At 47.7% G+C, this 15453-nt stretch overlaps 1 protein-coding gene across 2 annotated transcripts in view; it reads right to left on the bottom strand.

Annotated features, from left to right (window-relative positions):
- Positions 1 to 15453, bottom strand: part of GRIK4 (glutamate ionotropic receptor kainate type subunit 4) — a 200899-nt gene that overhangs the window by 147087 nt on the left and 38359 nt on the right. The window lies entirely within an intron of this gene.

Here is a 15453-nt window from a genome sequence, read left to right as displayed (position 1 = left end):
ATAAACCCCTTAATGAGCCAGAAGTCTCCCAAAAGAGAGCCCGCATCAGCTCCCAGGGACAGCTCAGGATGTCACCAGGGCTGTGTGACCGTGCAGAGAGTCCCCCTGTGTGTGCCACCACCTCTGGCTGTGCCTGCAGCAACCAAACCTAACAACAACCCCAAAAAACCCCCCAATTTTCCCCATCACTCTTGCTGCAGCAGCTCGGGCACTTCAAGGCCCGTTTGCCTTGACACAAATGAAGAGAATCTGCTCCCCAAACTGTTGGGGCCATCTGTGCAGGGAGGGGGGGCTCAGCAGCACTGCGAACACTGAGAGCAGGGCAGGCACACAGAGCCCTTTTCCCCCTTTTATCCTGATCCAGCTCTCCCAGGATGATGGAGAAGCAGAGCCCTTTTCCCCCTTTTATCCTGATCCAGCTCTCCCAGGATGATGGAGAAGCAGAGCCCTTTTCCCCCCTTTTATCCTGATCCAGCTCTCCCAGGATGATGGAGAAGCAGAGCCCTTTTCCCCCCTTTTATCCTGATCCAGCTCTCCCAGGATGATGGAGAAGCAGAGCCCTTTTTCCCCCTTTTATCCTGATCCAGCTCTCCCAGGATGATGGAGAAGCAGAGCCCTTTTCCCCCCTTTTATCCTGATCCAGCTCTCCCAGGATGATGGAGAAGCAGAGCCCTTTTCCTCCTCTTTGTCCTGATCCCACTCTCCCAGGGTGATGGAGAAGCAGAGCCCTTTTCCCTTTTCTATCCTGATCCAGCTCTCCCAATGTGATGGAGAAGCAGAGCCCTTTTCCCCCTTTTATCCTGATCCAGCTCTCCCAATGTGATGGAGAAGCAGAACCAACACCTTGGAATCAAGGGGAAGCCAAGGAAAAGAGCAGAGCAGGAAGAAAGGCACATGCTCCTGTCCAACAGAGGATTTCCCTGATTTTGGTGGCTTTTCATGGCTTTGTCCTTGCTCCCACTGGTGCTGACCCACTCTTCCTCGTTGGGTGTCTCCTGGCCAACACATTTTCCCTGGAAGTGGGGTTGGATAAAGGAGGCAAAAAAATGAGTCAGGTGTTGGCAGATCCCTGGGTTGGTGCAGAATGGCTCCAATGGATCCAGGCAAGGAAAAATAAAGAAAAAAAAGCCCCTCAAACTGCAAGAAACAGGTTTTAGCTGCTAATAACTGAGAGCCACAGGGCAGGAAATAGGGACAAGCCACAGGGATGCAGAGTTCTGCACCCTGGGAGAGGAACCAGACAGGAACAAAGATACAGATGCGTTTCAGGAGCAGGCAATGTGTCCTGGTCTAATTCAGAGCTTAAACTCAGTTTGTCCACGCTAAAAATGAGGATTCTGCCCCAAAACCAGGATAAGAAAAGGGGTGCCAGCGTCTCTGGACTGGGCAGCCCTGCACACACAGGTGTCACCCCGTCCACAGGCCACATCCCCAACCAGCCATGGGCCTCGCTCTTTCCCAAGGCTTTTTAGGGACCTGTAGAAGCTTTGATATCCCCCAAAAAACCCTCAAAAATTTCGCAACAAGCTCTGAGAGCAGTCTGGGAGAGTTAAAGCACTGGCACATGGCACTGCAGAAGGGGGATGATGATGATGATGATGATGATGATGATGATGATGATAAATTGGTGTTTCATTTTCTCCCTGGCAGAAGCTGGGACATGGGGTTCAGAGCCCTCTGCAGCACCCCAACAAACAAAGAAATATGCAGGAACAAGGGGAACAAAGCTTGCTGACCTTCCAGAACAGCAGGATTTAGTAGTCACAGCACCAGCAAACTCCAGGAGCTGGGAATTTGCTGGGAATTTCAAGGCTCCTGTGAGGCAAAGCCTGACACAGCTTCAGGACACCAAGATTTCCTCCCCAGCTCTGCTGCTTGACCAAACTTTCTCTCCTCATGCATTAATTTTCCCACCTGTACCTAGTGAGAATAATGTCACGGACCTCTCCAGCAGGGGTGTCAGGATGAAGAGTGTTCTGCAAGGCTCATACATCATCATTAGCTCTGGCCAGGAATAACCCAGGCTCTGGGAACCTGGAGCAGCATTTTTCCAGCTGCACTTGGAATGTGTTTCCCTCCTCCCAGCCCTCAGCCTGCTCCTTCTGCCTAGCTGGGCTTCACTTGCCATTTATTTGCACCACAGAAGCGCCCTAAATGAAATCATCACGGCTCCTTGTCCCCAAAATTGTGTCTTGTCAGTCAAATCAAGCCCTGCTCTGCACATAAAAAACAAAACAAAACAAAACAAAACAAAACAAAACAAAACAAAACAAAACAAAATGACAGAGAATCACAGAATCTCCTCAGCTGGAAAGGACCCACAAGGATCATCTGAGTCCCTGCACAGCACAACCCCAACAATTCCACCCTGTGCCTCAAAATCCCAAAACACAGCTAGAAGATGCTGCCATCAACATTTCACACCTGGAGTCCACAGACAGCGCTGGCAGAAAAACCTAAATGTTGAGCAAAATGAGGAAATAACAGCTTTTAACAACATTTCCACAGGGATTTCTGCCCCGTGGTGCAGCAGCTCAGCCATTCCCATCCCCACAGTGGGACAGGGCATGGGAAAAGTCACTCCAGGATTCGACTGCAGCCACAAACCGGGTGGGTTACGCGAGGTAAATTCCCCCTGCAAAAATCACTTCTCTCCCCCCCAAACCAGAGCAGTGATTCACCAGATGAAGAGACTCTCATAATTCTCCCCCTGACAGCTCAGGACAAGCAGCACAGCTCTGGTAGCATCAGGTCAGTGCTCTGCCTCAGAGCACGGGCCAGAACAGCGCGGGGATGAAGGTAATTAACAACGCGGTAACGAAGCTGTTTAGTCATCTGCTGTGCCGCCAGTTCATCGCCGTCCTGTGCAAGGGGAGAATCAAAGCTGCCAGCAGGGCTCTGGAGCTGCCTGCTGGCCTCACACGCTCCTGATGGGCTTTGGAGAGGAGCTGGAATGGCCTTCTCCAAAAATCCAGATCAACCCCACACTGGCACCAGGAGGTGACACACGCAAGGAGCCCTTGGCGGCATTTTTCCATTGTCACGTTAAAAACCAAGATCCAAAGGCCCTTTCCCTTTTCCAGAATCCCAAATGGGGTTTCCCAGAATCCCAAATGGGGTTTTCCAGAATCCCAAAGGGGTTTTCCAGAATCCCACCTTGCCCATGGTTGGCAGGACACCGAATGTCCTGGGTTGTCAGATAAGTGTGGATTCTGTTCCCATCTGTCAGAGCTGGGGAAGTTATCTCTGTTCATTGGGCAGTTTTCTTTACCTCTCCCACAACCAATCCTCCCTCCAGGAGATCTCTGCTGTTAACGGGCCATTAATTATAAATTATCATCTGTTCATGGGCCATTAATTATTAATTATCTTCCGGCGTGTCCCTGCATGGCTGATCCAATTCCATCATCCCATGGGGAGATGCTCCGCCCAGGGGAGGAGCCAAGCATTCCTACCTGGATACAATCTGAGCTTTGGGACACCACAGCAGCCTTTGCCCACTGCATTGCCAGAGGAGCAGCTTTCTGCTGCCCTGCATTGCCAGATGGAGCCCAGGCCCATCTGCAGCAGCCCTGGAGCTGCAGAGGAAAACTCCCCCCTTGTGCAGGATCCCTGCTCCAGCAGCAGCACAGCTGGCACTGCAGGAGGGCTGAGCCCCACATTCAGGTGTGTGCCTGGAAAACACTTCTGTGCCCAGATTTTGGGCTTATTTCAAAAAGTGGGGCCACTCAAGCAATTTCCTGGATGGGAATCAGATTTTTGACACCAAAATAAACCAAAACTCTGGGTTGATTTCAGCCTTTGCAGCAATACCTGAGAGCAGCCCAAACACCAGGTGAGTTACTGCTCCCCTGACGCTGAGTCCAGATTCTCTCTTCTTCCCTGTCCACCCCCATTTCTATCACTATTTTATTGTGAGCATTTGTGGTTTAATTTCCACCTCTCCTCTACTTCTTTTTCCCTTCCCCAACACCACTAAAAGCTGGCAGGTTTTAAAATCCCCGAGTATCTCAATGAGAGGAGGGCTGGAACAGCTCCTTTGGGGACAATGGATTCTATTCTCCTGCAGTGTGCCTACAAAGTCAAACCCAAATTCTTCCTTTTTATAGGAATTCATTCAAAGCCTATTGATCTGAGCCTTCACTCTGCTCTTAACAGCCTCAGACTTGGATTTCTTTTTTCTTTTTTTTTATCAGGGTTTCTAAAATGACATTCAGGTCTGCGCCTTTATCTTTTCAACCAGCCCCTTTACTCCTCCTTGCCCCAGCGCTGCTTCCCACGCTCCAACTCCACAGCAAAACCCCACAAACTGCCCCAAATTTTCTTTTCTCCCCTCCACCACCATGGGTGTGGCTCCTCCCAGGAATCCCAGGATTATGGATGCTGGAATTGCTCCCTGGGAGTGATTACCAGCCGTTCCTAAGCTGGGCCTGGGGACTCCTTATCCGCTGAATTATTCTCCTGGAAGCAGCTCCTGCAATCGGCTGAGGGCTTGTACAGCAGGGCTCACGCTTATGGATGGTGACAGCTTGGATTTACTCTGCCTCAGGGTGGGAAAGAGGAAATTCCACGTGGGAAGGGCTCTAAGGGCAGTCACTGGCTCCTGCCTGAGCATTCCAGGACAGTGGAATTGCTGATGCACCCCTGGGATCATCCCTTCAGACCTCCGGGTGCCAGCAGCCCTCCAGACTTTTGAGGGTGGCAGCACAACCCTGCACAATTCCAGAGCACAAATCCAGGATTGGGAAATCCTATCCACAAAAAAAAAAAAAAAAAAAAGGGACCTTACAACACCTCCTTACAGCTCTTCTGGCCACCCCAGCCCCTCTCCATGAGCAGCAAGGCTGTTGAGCATCCTCATTTTTGCCTCTCTGAGTAGAAAAAGCTGGGAAAATTGAGTTTTCTGGGTAGAAAACTCTGGGAAAATTGAGTTTTCTGTGTAGAAAACTGGTTGGGAATGTTGTAGTGGGTGGGAGCGTGTGCTGGGGTTTTCTTTATGGAAAATAATCCAAAATATGGGTGGCACCCAAGCTCCTGGAATTCCCTGAACCATCTCCAGGTTGGGAGATGGTTTTCCGGGTTTTCCAGCCTGTTCTTGCTCACCCACATTCCCACATTCCCAGCGAGTTTTGCTCAGGCGTCACAGCAGAGAAGCTGCTCCAACCGGGAGAGCACAACCCTTGCCAGCTGGAGATAAGCAAGGACACAGCCCCAAAAAATGGGAATGTGAGCCCAGGAGAGGCAGCGGGCAGACAGACAGACATGGAACAGCGAGCACGAGGCCAGCAGAGGCAGCAGCCCCGGATTTATGGCCAGGCTGGAATGCCTGGTGGAGCAGGAGGTCAGGGGAAGAGCAGCAGTAAATCCTGCCTCCCCCAGCACAGCTGGAGGATAAAAAACCCTGCCACACCAACCTGGAAGATTCCCTGTTAGCACCACTCAAAATTCCAGCTCTGTCTCCTCTCATTTGGGCTGGGTTATTAACAGGAGATTAATTAGAGGCAAGCAAGGAAGGAGGTTGAGATGCAGCAGGGTCGGATCATGTCCACAGCCACAGGATTCTGCTCTGAGGGCAGGGATGCAGCCAAGAAACCCAAGAGTTTTAATTTGAGCCCACCATCATCCAGATAAAGCAGAGTTTTGTGCTGGTTTAATGCAAAGACATGGCTTAAAGGCAGATAAAAGGGAGAGGAGGCAGCAAGGACAGCAAAAATATGCCAAGTCCTGAAGGGAAAAGACATTTTACTCATTTTAATAAATAAAGCACATTTCCATTCATTCAGAAAGTGGATAAACACTCGGCTTGCAGAGCAGGAGTTACTCCAGGTTGGTTCCTCCCCTCCCTGTTTGGAAAAACACTCCAGAGCTGGGGCCCTTTTCCACCCAGCTGGTGGGAGCAGCAGCGCCAGGTGCTATTAATAGGAGCTGCCTACAGCCCGAGGGAGCTCTGCTGCTCTCACCAGGCCTCTCTCCCCATTCTCAGATTTAATTTTCATTCATTAAAAATACCAAAAAAAAAAACCAACAAATAAACCACCCCCCCCCAAAAAAAAGGTTTCAAACGCACTTAATGAATTAACACATAGATGCTTCTCCCCCTGTTGCTTTCCCCTCTTAACAACTTTGCCAGAGCAGGAAAATAATAATTCAAGAACGGGGTTTCAGAAGTGTTTGTTGTTTTCTGGCTGTTTGTTGTGCTTAATTATAGAGGTGTTACAGCTCCCGTGCCCGCCTTCCCCTTCCTGCAGTTACATAATCAGCTCCCACCCACCACAACAACATTCCCAACCAGTTTTCTACTCAGAAAACTCCATTTTCCCTGAGTTTTCTACTCAGAGAGGCAAAAATGAGGATGCTCATCAGCCTTGCTGCCCGTGGAGAGGGGCTGGGGTGGCCGGAAGGGCTCAGAGGTTTCTGTTACAGAAAAAAATAAAAATTTCCAGCCCCGTGCTGAGGTTTTATCCACGTGGTTGTGGATCTGCTCCCTCCTGTTGATGCTGAAGGTTTGGAGCATCAATGTCCTGCCTTCCCACGTGAAGGGCTTCTCCAGGTTACATCTCCTCTGTCCCTGATGATTTGTGAGAATTCCAGCAGATCCCACAAGTGCAACATGAGCACATCTAGGCATTGAACCGGACATTCTCCATTACACACACACACACACAAAACAAATCACACGCTGTCCCTCATAAACAAGCCCAGCCAAAATGCCAAGCCCAGGGAACAGTTCCAATGTCACCACACAAAGTCACACTAAAAATAAGAAATCTCCAGCACACACAGAGAGCAACAGGTGAACACCAATGGTGTGGAACCACTGAATGGCCTGGCTTGGAATGGACCTTAAAAATTATTAATTCCACTCCCAGCCATGGGCAGGGACATCTCCCACTGCCCCAGGCTGCTCTAACCTGGCCTGGGACACTTCCAGGGATGTGGCAGCTACAATTCCTCTGGGAAAACTGTGCCAGGGCCTCACAGGAAAAAAAAATTTAAATAATATCCCACCTAACCCTACCCTCAGTTTGAAATCATTCCACCTTCTCCTGTCACTGCATGCTGGAATTAACTGGAATTTTTAATCCAATGAATTAATTCAATTATGAATCCATATGAATTGTTCATTTCCTCCTGGTTCTGACCACGTTTGCCGTGCCCAAGGTTTGTTTAGCAAACCAGAGACTGAATCTGGTTGAGAAAGGGGCAGCAGAAGGTGCAGGGGAGATGCAGGGCAGCAGGAGCTGGGAGTTTCTTGGAAAACAATGAGCCTGTTCAAACATCTGCAGCAAAACCAACTTTTGGGTGACTTCTGAGCTCTTTAGAGTGCAGAGATGCAGAATTAACCCTTTTGAATTGATTAAGATTTCACTGTTCCCAAAATCTGTGCCTGGATGTGACCCCTGCCCTGCTCAAACCCCTCCTGAAAGCAGAACTTTGGGAATATGGCACAGACAAGAAGCTGGGAAAAGAAAAAAAGGGCAGAACCTGACAAATTGGTGCCCCTGTGTGAGGCAAATAACATATTATAAGAAACACTTATAATGTATTGTAATCAGGAAATTGCTGCCTTCTGATTGTAATGGCATGAATTATAACATCTGCATTGTATCACCCTTCACATGAGACTGAAAATAGGGAAATTTAGGTTGGGTATCATGAAAAAGTTTTTTACAGAAAGGGGGAAAAATTCTGGAATGTTCTGCCCGGGGAGGTGGTGGAGTCCCCATCCCTGGGTGTGTTTAACAAAGCCTGGATGTGGCACTGGGTGCCAGGGTTGAGTTGAGCTGTTGGGTTGGACTCGATGATCTTTGAGGTCTCTTCCAACCTGGTGATTCTGTGAATTCTGTGAAAATGGAATAAAAGATTTTAAAACACATCTCAGCTGCCCAATGTCTGGGCCAGAAAAGGGCATAATCCTAATAATAATATTATAATAATCCTAATAATAATCCTAATCCTAATCCTAATCCTAATAATAATAATAATAATAATAATGTAATAATAGTAATAGGAAATCATTAGTAATAATTACTAATAGTAATAGTGATAATGATGATGATGATGATGATGATGATGATGATGATTATGATGATGATATGATGATGATAATAATAATAATAATAATAATAATAATAATAATAATAATAATAATAATAATAATAATAATGATCCCACAAAACCAACAGCGAGGCTAGGGCCACAGCAGCGCCCAAATCCAGGAGGTGACAATCCCTGGAAGGCTGAGGAGCATCCACAGGGAGGAAGAGGCAGAGGTGGCCCAGTTTGGGCTCACAGCAGCCCAGTTTGGACAGCCCCAGGCAGGGACAGAGGAGCCTGATGTGGGCTCGTCACAGGGATGCACTCGGAGCCTCCAGCAGCCTCACAGATCCATCAGAGCCCCGGCCTCCAGCCAAGCTCCAGCCACAGGAGCCATTTATCACAATAATTAAAGGGAAAAAAAAGCAGCATTACAAGGATTCTGGAGCCATCTGTCAAGGAGCAGAAGAGAGGGAATAAAGCTTTCCCTGGATTCTTTTTCCAGCCTTCCTCCACCAGCACCACGAGGTGACAGCTCCAGGAACCTGGCACATCCCTGGCCTTTCCCTCCTCAAATCCCATTCCCTTTGTGCCTTTTGTCCCAGCCACCCGATCAAAACAAGGAGGAAAATTAAAAAAAAAAAGATTAAGACATAAATGTTTATTGATTGATTTAAAATTATGCTTTGAAACAAAACCCTCTGGATTGGAAAGCTTGTATTTCACCGTGGGAAGGGGTGGTGGAACACAGGGAACACAAGGAGAAATAAACAGCCCCGTCTCAGAGCATATATTTTGTCTTCATTATGCCCCTGAGAAGGTGTTAATATACAATGTACAACGTATTAATCACCCCTCTAACTTCCAAATGCGAAATGCATCATTAACATTCATGTTGTTTTCAATTAGTTCGCTGGATGGGAAGGAGGGAACAAAGACAGGTTCCCTCAGTAAATTCTGTTGCCTTCCCAAAGAGTGGGGACCATAAAAAGCAGCCGGGGTGAAACTCCTGCACTGCCCACCATCCACCAGGCAGCAGCACAGGGAGGATTTCAATTGATGTGGCAATTAGGAAAAGGCAGGCTTTGCGGGCAGGCAGGTAATTTAGAAGTGTAAATTTCCAGAATTGTTCTGGGACAGATTTTCAAAGGGTCTCAGCCGCCAAAAGAGGCAGATAAGCACCTCGTGGGATTTGTAAGAGCCCCTCAACCAAACCCCCTGACTCCTGTTGATACTTTCATTTCTAAAAAAGGGCTTTGAAGATTGTTTTTGATCCCAAGTCTTAGAAGATTTCCTGCTCAGATACAAGCTGTCCTACAGAGAGAAGCTGTTTGTTTCTCATTTGTGAGGCTCCCATCCCTCACGGGCTCCTTTGCCAAAGGACAGAAGGTTCCAAGTCACTCCTGTAGGACGCCTGACCTTCCCCCAAGAGCAGCTCAGTGCTGCCCATTCCAAGATGTTATCACTGGAATTATTTCATTTCTGGGCGCTGAGCACTTCTGGAAGCTCCTAAGAACCGGAAGGGCAAAAGCTGGAAACTTTTCTCTCCCAAGCCTTGTGGCCACTTCAGCTTTGAAGCCAATTTCAGGGATTTGGCTTCGGTGGCAAAGCTGGAGCAGCTCAAAAGAGTCAGAAAAGAAATCTGGAAAAAAAGCTGGGTTCTTCTGCTAAAGCAGCTCCCTCTGACAGATCAGTCAGGACTCCTGTGCTTGTCCAGGCCCCCTTCCAAAACAACCAGCCATGGGCCTTCTTGAGCTCATTCCAGCTCCAGCTTTATCCTTCAAGGAAAAGCATCCAATCACAAGCTGAAGTTTCCATTCATGGATAATTGACCACAAGCCTTAGGGGAGATATTACAGTTTTTAATTACTCTCACTTCTCAGGACCGTCTGTCTTGGTCCTAAGGCAGAGCTTCTGGAGCTCCTGTTCCTTACAAGTGGCTCTTGCTGTACTTTCTTAGACCAAAAAAAAAAAAAAAACCAAAAGAATAAAATAAAAAATGCAGTCACCTTGGCAGTAGGAAGAAAAAAGAGGATTTTATAAAAAGGGAAAGAGAAGCTGAGCCCAGAGGATGAGTCACATCTGAGATGTCACCTCAGAGGGAACACAGGCCAATTGCTCTCTGTTGACTTAAAGAGATGTGAAGGTAAGGGGGATGGATCTGGGCTGAGGGAAGGGAGAAAAACCCAAAACACATCCCCACAGCAGCCCTTGGTTGAATACTGGATTTTAAAGGATGCGCCCAGAGCTGAGCTAGGACAGAGCTCATTTGTGACCTGCTCTGGTCACAAATATCCAGCACAAAGCACCCGTCCCTGCAGGAGCAGAGCCCCTCTGCGCTGACTCCACTCACGAGGCACCAGCAGGGAGCTGCTCTCCCCCAAAGTGAGAGAAAAAGAAATAAACAAAAACCTCCCACAGCGACCAATTCCAGCCCCTCCCCAGCTCACGGGAGCCGTGCGCATCCCCCTTGAAGAGCGGCAGCAAATCCCACTTAATCCCCCTCATTCCAGCACGTGAGCTGCTCAACAAAACAGCTTTTGTTTAAAAGTGGCACCACCGGGGACAGAGCTGCTGCCTCAGCCTCCAATCCAGCACAAAACCACCTCTCCATCTCCCTTCTCCTAAAATCCACAATTCCCCCGTGGATGGCACCTGCACAGCAGCCCCTGGGGGGGAATCAGCCAAGCCAAAAAAGTTGCCACGTGCTGGAGACCTGAATCCACCCAGTGGAATAGGTTGCTATGGTTCCCAAGATCTAATCCAGGACGATACAGGTATAAAAAGGAGAAAAATGCAGCGATTAAAAATAAATAAATAGACAAATCTGGGCCCGGTGCCATGAAAAATGTGAAGTTGTCCTTGACTCCAGAAGCAAATGAGGCATGAAATGTATCAAAATGTGATATTGAATATAAGGATGTATTTAATATTTTACAACACTGGAAATCTTGTTACAAAAGGGCTGGATCATAAATCAAGCTGAGAGGGGGCCAGGTCTTCCCTTCTCTCCCCTCTCCTTCCCTCTCAGTGCTCCTGGAAAAGTTTGAGCATCACTCCCAGGGCGAGGGGAGCTGCTTGGTTTGTCCATCAGCAGCAGCAAACCCTCATTAATCACTTCATTATCAATCTCAGGATTCAATCACCTGCTCTGCTCCAGAGTCGCTGCTTATTTATTTTTATTTGTCTTAATTCCTGGAGATGTCCATCCCTCCAGAAAACTCAGCCCGGAGGAGACCTCTGCCCTCAGCTCATTAACCCATTGTATTAATTGCCTGCCTGGGCTGCCACTTATCAGCTTCTCACTTATGATCTGTACAGAAAGATTTGTCACTGTCTCTGCTGATTCTGCCCCTGGATTTTTACTCTTTTGTTGGATGCTGGAGAGCAGCAGCACCATCCCACCAGGAGCTGGGGGAATTCAGTCTGTGGAGCTCCCAGGCAAGAAATGAAATACACATTTCACTCCTTTCCCTCCTTATTGCCCAGCCACTCACACTTTTCACCGCTGATTTTGTTTAATCGCACCCCTAAAAACAAATAACAGAAAAAAAAAAAAAAAAAGTAAAGGGAATTTAGGAAAATTGCATCTCCAGTGGAGAAATGGATTTTTTTTTTCATGCAATGGAAGTAACCCTGAGGTAAAAATGCAGCTTTGGTACCAAGCACTGCAATCCCATCCCCTGGTCATGGTAAACGAGCAGTTTTAATTTAAGCACCACCCTCTGTGTCAAGTCCTGTTTGTCACCATGTTAATGGACGTGTTTATTCACACATTCCCCGGAAAAAAACATCCTCCTCCCTCCTCTCAGAGTCCAGAAATGGTGGCACTGACTCCACCAGGTCCGCCTGCCAAAAATATCCTTTACCCACCTATCCTTCCAACCTGCTTTCCTATGGAAACAGCAAAGCCACCCACAAACAATCCCACCTGCAGCACATTGTCCAGAGCCAGCTCCTCCAAACCCTCCCAGCTCCACAAAAACAGAGGCCAGACAACAACCAGGCTCTCAGCATCCTCAGGGACAGGCAGGATGCAAGGAGAGCTCACTCCTTATTAGAGAATTTACACCCAATCCAGCTTTTCCTGTGGCTGGGGCACTCAGTCAGAGCCTGAAATTATTTAGTTATCAAAGAACCCAAGCATGAGAAAGCAATCCATAGGAAACCAGGCTTCATTACTTCCACTGCTGATGATACTACCCTGAAGACTGGGAGGAAAAAAAAGAAAAACATTGGTACTTCAAGTGATGGAGCTTCCAACATTTACCTTGAAATTTATTGCCCAGAGTAATTGAATTGCTGGATTGCAAACTAACACCTGCTCAAGGCTTTAAAAAAGTTCAGCAGAGGCAGAGAAAGGTTTTGCTTAAATCACCCCCCCTTGCACACCTTAAAAATAAAAACCCAGCAGCAGTTTCCAGTCTGGAGGAGACACCCTGAAATCCCAGGGGGCTGCTGGGAGGGGGGAAAAAAGGAAAAAAAAAAAGAGAATCCTTTGTTTCAGGCTGAGCAAAATGCTTTGTTCCAATTTCAATATTTATAACCTTAATAAAAAGATGAAGCGCATTTCAAAACTAAATTCTCCCTTCATGGCAAACAATCAAAGCTTGTTTCTCAGCAGATTCCAAATGAGCACGTGTGCTGTTTTCCAGAATTTTAGCTTGAACATTTCATTTTCCTGTGCATTTGCTTTGTGATGAATTTACCTAAAGCTGCTCCGTTCTCCATGTATCAAACAGCTCCAGTGGGTCCCCCCAGTCCTAAGCCAGAACCCCAAAGTGGTTTTAATTCCCACTGCCAGTGGGATATGGAGTGGCTGGGCTGATCTCCACGTTTCCCTTCCTTGCAAACCCCGTGTGCTCCATGGGAGGATGATGAGGCTGAGATGGAGCAGGGAACCCGTCCCAGCAGAGCCTGGGGTGCCTTTGGGACTCACCTTCCTCCTGCAGCCCCCCTGTTTCTAGGGTGCAGCTCCTGGGGGCCCAACAAAGCCAAAAGCCACCTCTGGGAGCCCAAAACCACCTCTGGGAGCCAAAAACCACCCCAGGGAGCCCAAAGTCACGTTTGGGAGCCCAAAACCACCTCTGGGAGCCGAAAACGACCTCTGGGAACCAAAAACCATGCCAGGGAGCCCAAAGTCACGTCTGGGAGCCCAAAATGACCTCTGGGAGCCCAAAACCACCTCTGGGAGCCCAAAACCATCCCAGGGAGCCCAAAGTCACCTCTGGGAGCCCAAAGCCATCTCTGGGAACCAAAAACCATCCCAGGGAGCCCAAAACCATCTCTGGGAGCCCAAAGTCACCTCTGGGAGTCCAAAATGACCTCTGGGAGCCCAAAGCCATCTCTGGGAACCAAAAACCATCCCAGGGAGCCCAAAGCCACCTCTGGGAGCCCAAAACGACCTCTGGAAACTCAAAACCATCTCTGGGAGCCCAAAGTCACCTCTGGGAGCCAAAAACCACCTCTGGAAACCAAAAACCATCCCAGGGAACCCAAGGTCACCTCTGAGAACTCAGAGCCGCCCCTGGGAGCCCAAAGCTACCTCCCAGCACGACAGGGTGGAGCTTTGGTTGCTGTTCCCCCATCCCTTCCTGTGCTGGGCTTTCCTTCAGGCTCTGAGTGCCCCAGCCAGAGAAAATGTAAATTCTGCAATAAGGAGTGAGTTTGCTTTGCATCCTGAGGGGATGGTTGTTGGCTGGGCTGTTTTTTGGGGGCTGGAAGGATTTGGGAGAGATAAACTTCACTTTTCCTCCTTTCCTGGTTGGACATGACTCCTGTTGGACACAACCCCTGCAGGACACACCCCCTGCTTTTTTTCATTGAATTAAGCAGAGGAACAGCAGGAAAAGCTGGAATTTTCAGGGATGAACAGCCTCCCCCAGAACATCCCACCTAAATTTCTCTGCTGGCTCCAAGCTGGTGCTCTGCTGGAATGAGCCCCCTCTCCTCAAAGTGACACCTCGATTTCCTCCTCTCGCCTCCTCTCCCCTCTCCAGGAGCCATTTCCCACCCAGCGCTCTCTGCCTCAGCAACTCTGAGTAAAACATGTGAAAGTGCCTTTATTCATTTCTCCAAAAAGTAATTAGAAGCAGGAACAGGAGTCAGGAATGTAAACGTTATCCTTCCTAAAGGAAAGCAGATTTCTAATTAGCCAAGAAAGAGGCTTCTGTGGGATTCTTTCTGCAAACAGCTGCTGCTGAGGGATCATCTGTCTCTCTTCTTTTCCTCTTTTGCAGTGAAAAGTTCATTTATTTTAACATATAGAGCTGCTGCAGCACCCAATTAAAGCAGGCAGGGAGTCAAGGAGTGGAGACAGCTCGATGAACCCTGAGATGAACACAGATGCCTCTTAAACCACCCTCATTTTCCTGTGCTCCACTCAATCCACACAAAAGGTGGGAAAACAGTGCCAGGACCAGCTGAGCTCACAAGAAACAGGGAGAAAAGAGTGAATTCCTGGCTGTCTTTAGCCCCTCTGAGAGGTCAGACAACTTCCATCCAAACATTCCACTTTATTTCTGCTGGCTTCATTTCCTTTCCTCCCTTCTAGGACATGACAAAGCTGATTGGTTTTAAATCACAGAAAAATCAAAGCTGTGCTGCTTCTCTCACACACACACACGAGATTTTCACATCAAAAAAGACATTTTCCATTAAGGAAGGTTTTTCACAAGGCACCTCTTTCTTACCCATTGTAATTTTTTTTTTTTTTTCCTTCATTATCACCAAGTTTGACAAGTTCATCTGAAGGAGGAAATGTAAATCACCCCCTACAGTGCTGCAGTGACAAGGGCACGTTTTAATTTCGTGCTGATGGGGACTTTTAAGCAAACCCCCAACCCATGGAGGACCATCCATCCAGCTGGGATGCACAATTCCGGTCTGAGCTAAATCCAGTGGTTAATTCCTCTCTGTGATTATTGATACCCAAGAAAAAAAAATATAAATATTGTCACAGACATCTTTTATGGGAAATCCTTTCCTTAGGATTTTTCCTCCTGAGAAGCTGAGAGGCCTCAGGAACAAAATGTAAACATTGATTATCTGCTGCTGTGGAATGCAACAGGTGCATCTGTGATTGGTCTCATGTGGTTGTTTCTGATTAATGGCCAATCACAGTCCAGCTGGCTGAGACAGAGAGTCCAAGCCACAAACCTTTGTTATAATTCTTTCTTTTTCTATTCTTAGCCAGCCTTCTGATGAAATCCTGTCTTCTATTCTTTTAGTATAGTTTTAATGTAATATATATCATAAAATAATAAATCAAGCCTTCTGAAACATGGAGTCAGATCCTCGTCTCTTCCCCAATCCGAAAACCCCTGTGAACACCGTCACAAAACATAATGTTTTATATTATATTAATAACAATGATGATGATTTAACAAAAGTTAATGGGGCTAAGCAAGCTCTGGA

This window comes from Camarhynchus parvulus, chromosome 24, assembly GCF_901933205.1.
Source record: "Camarhynchus parvulus chromosome 24, STF_HiC, whole genome shotgun sequence".
NCBI classification, from domain to species: Eukaryota; Metazoa; Chordata; class Aves; order Passeriformes; family Thraupidae; genus Camarhynchus; species Camarhynchus parvulus.
Note: the sequence above shows the minus strand (reverse complement) of the source record. Positions and strands in the feature narration are given on the sequence as shown.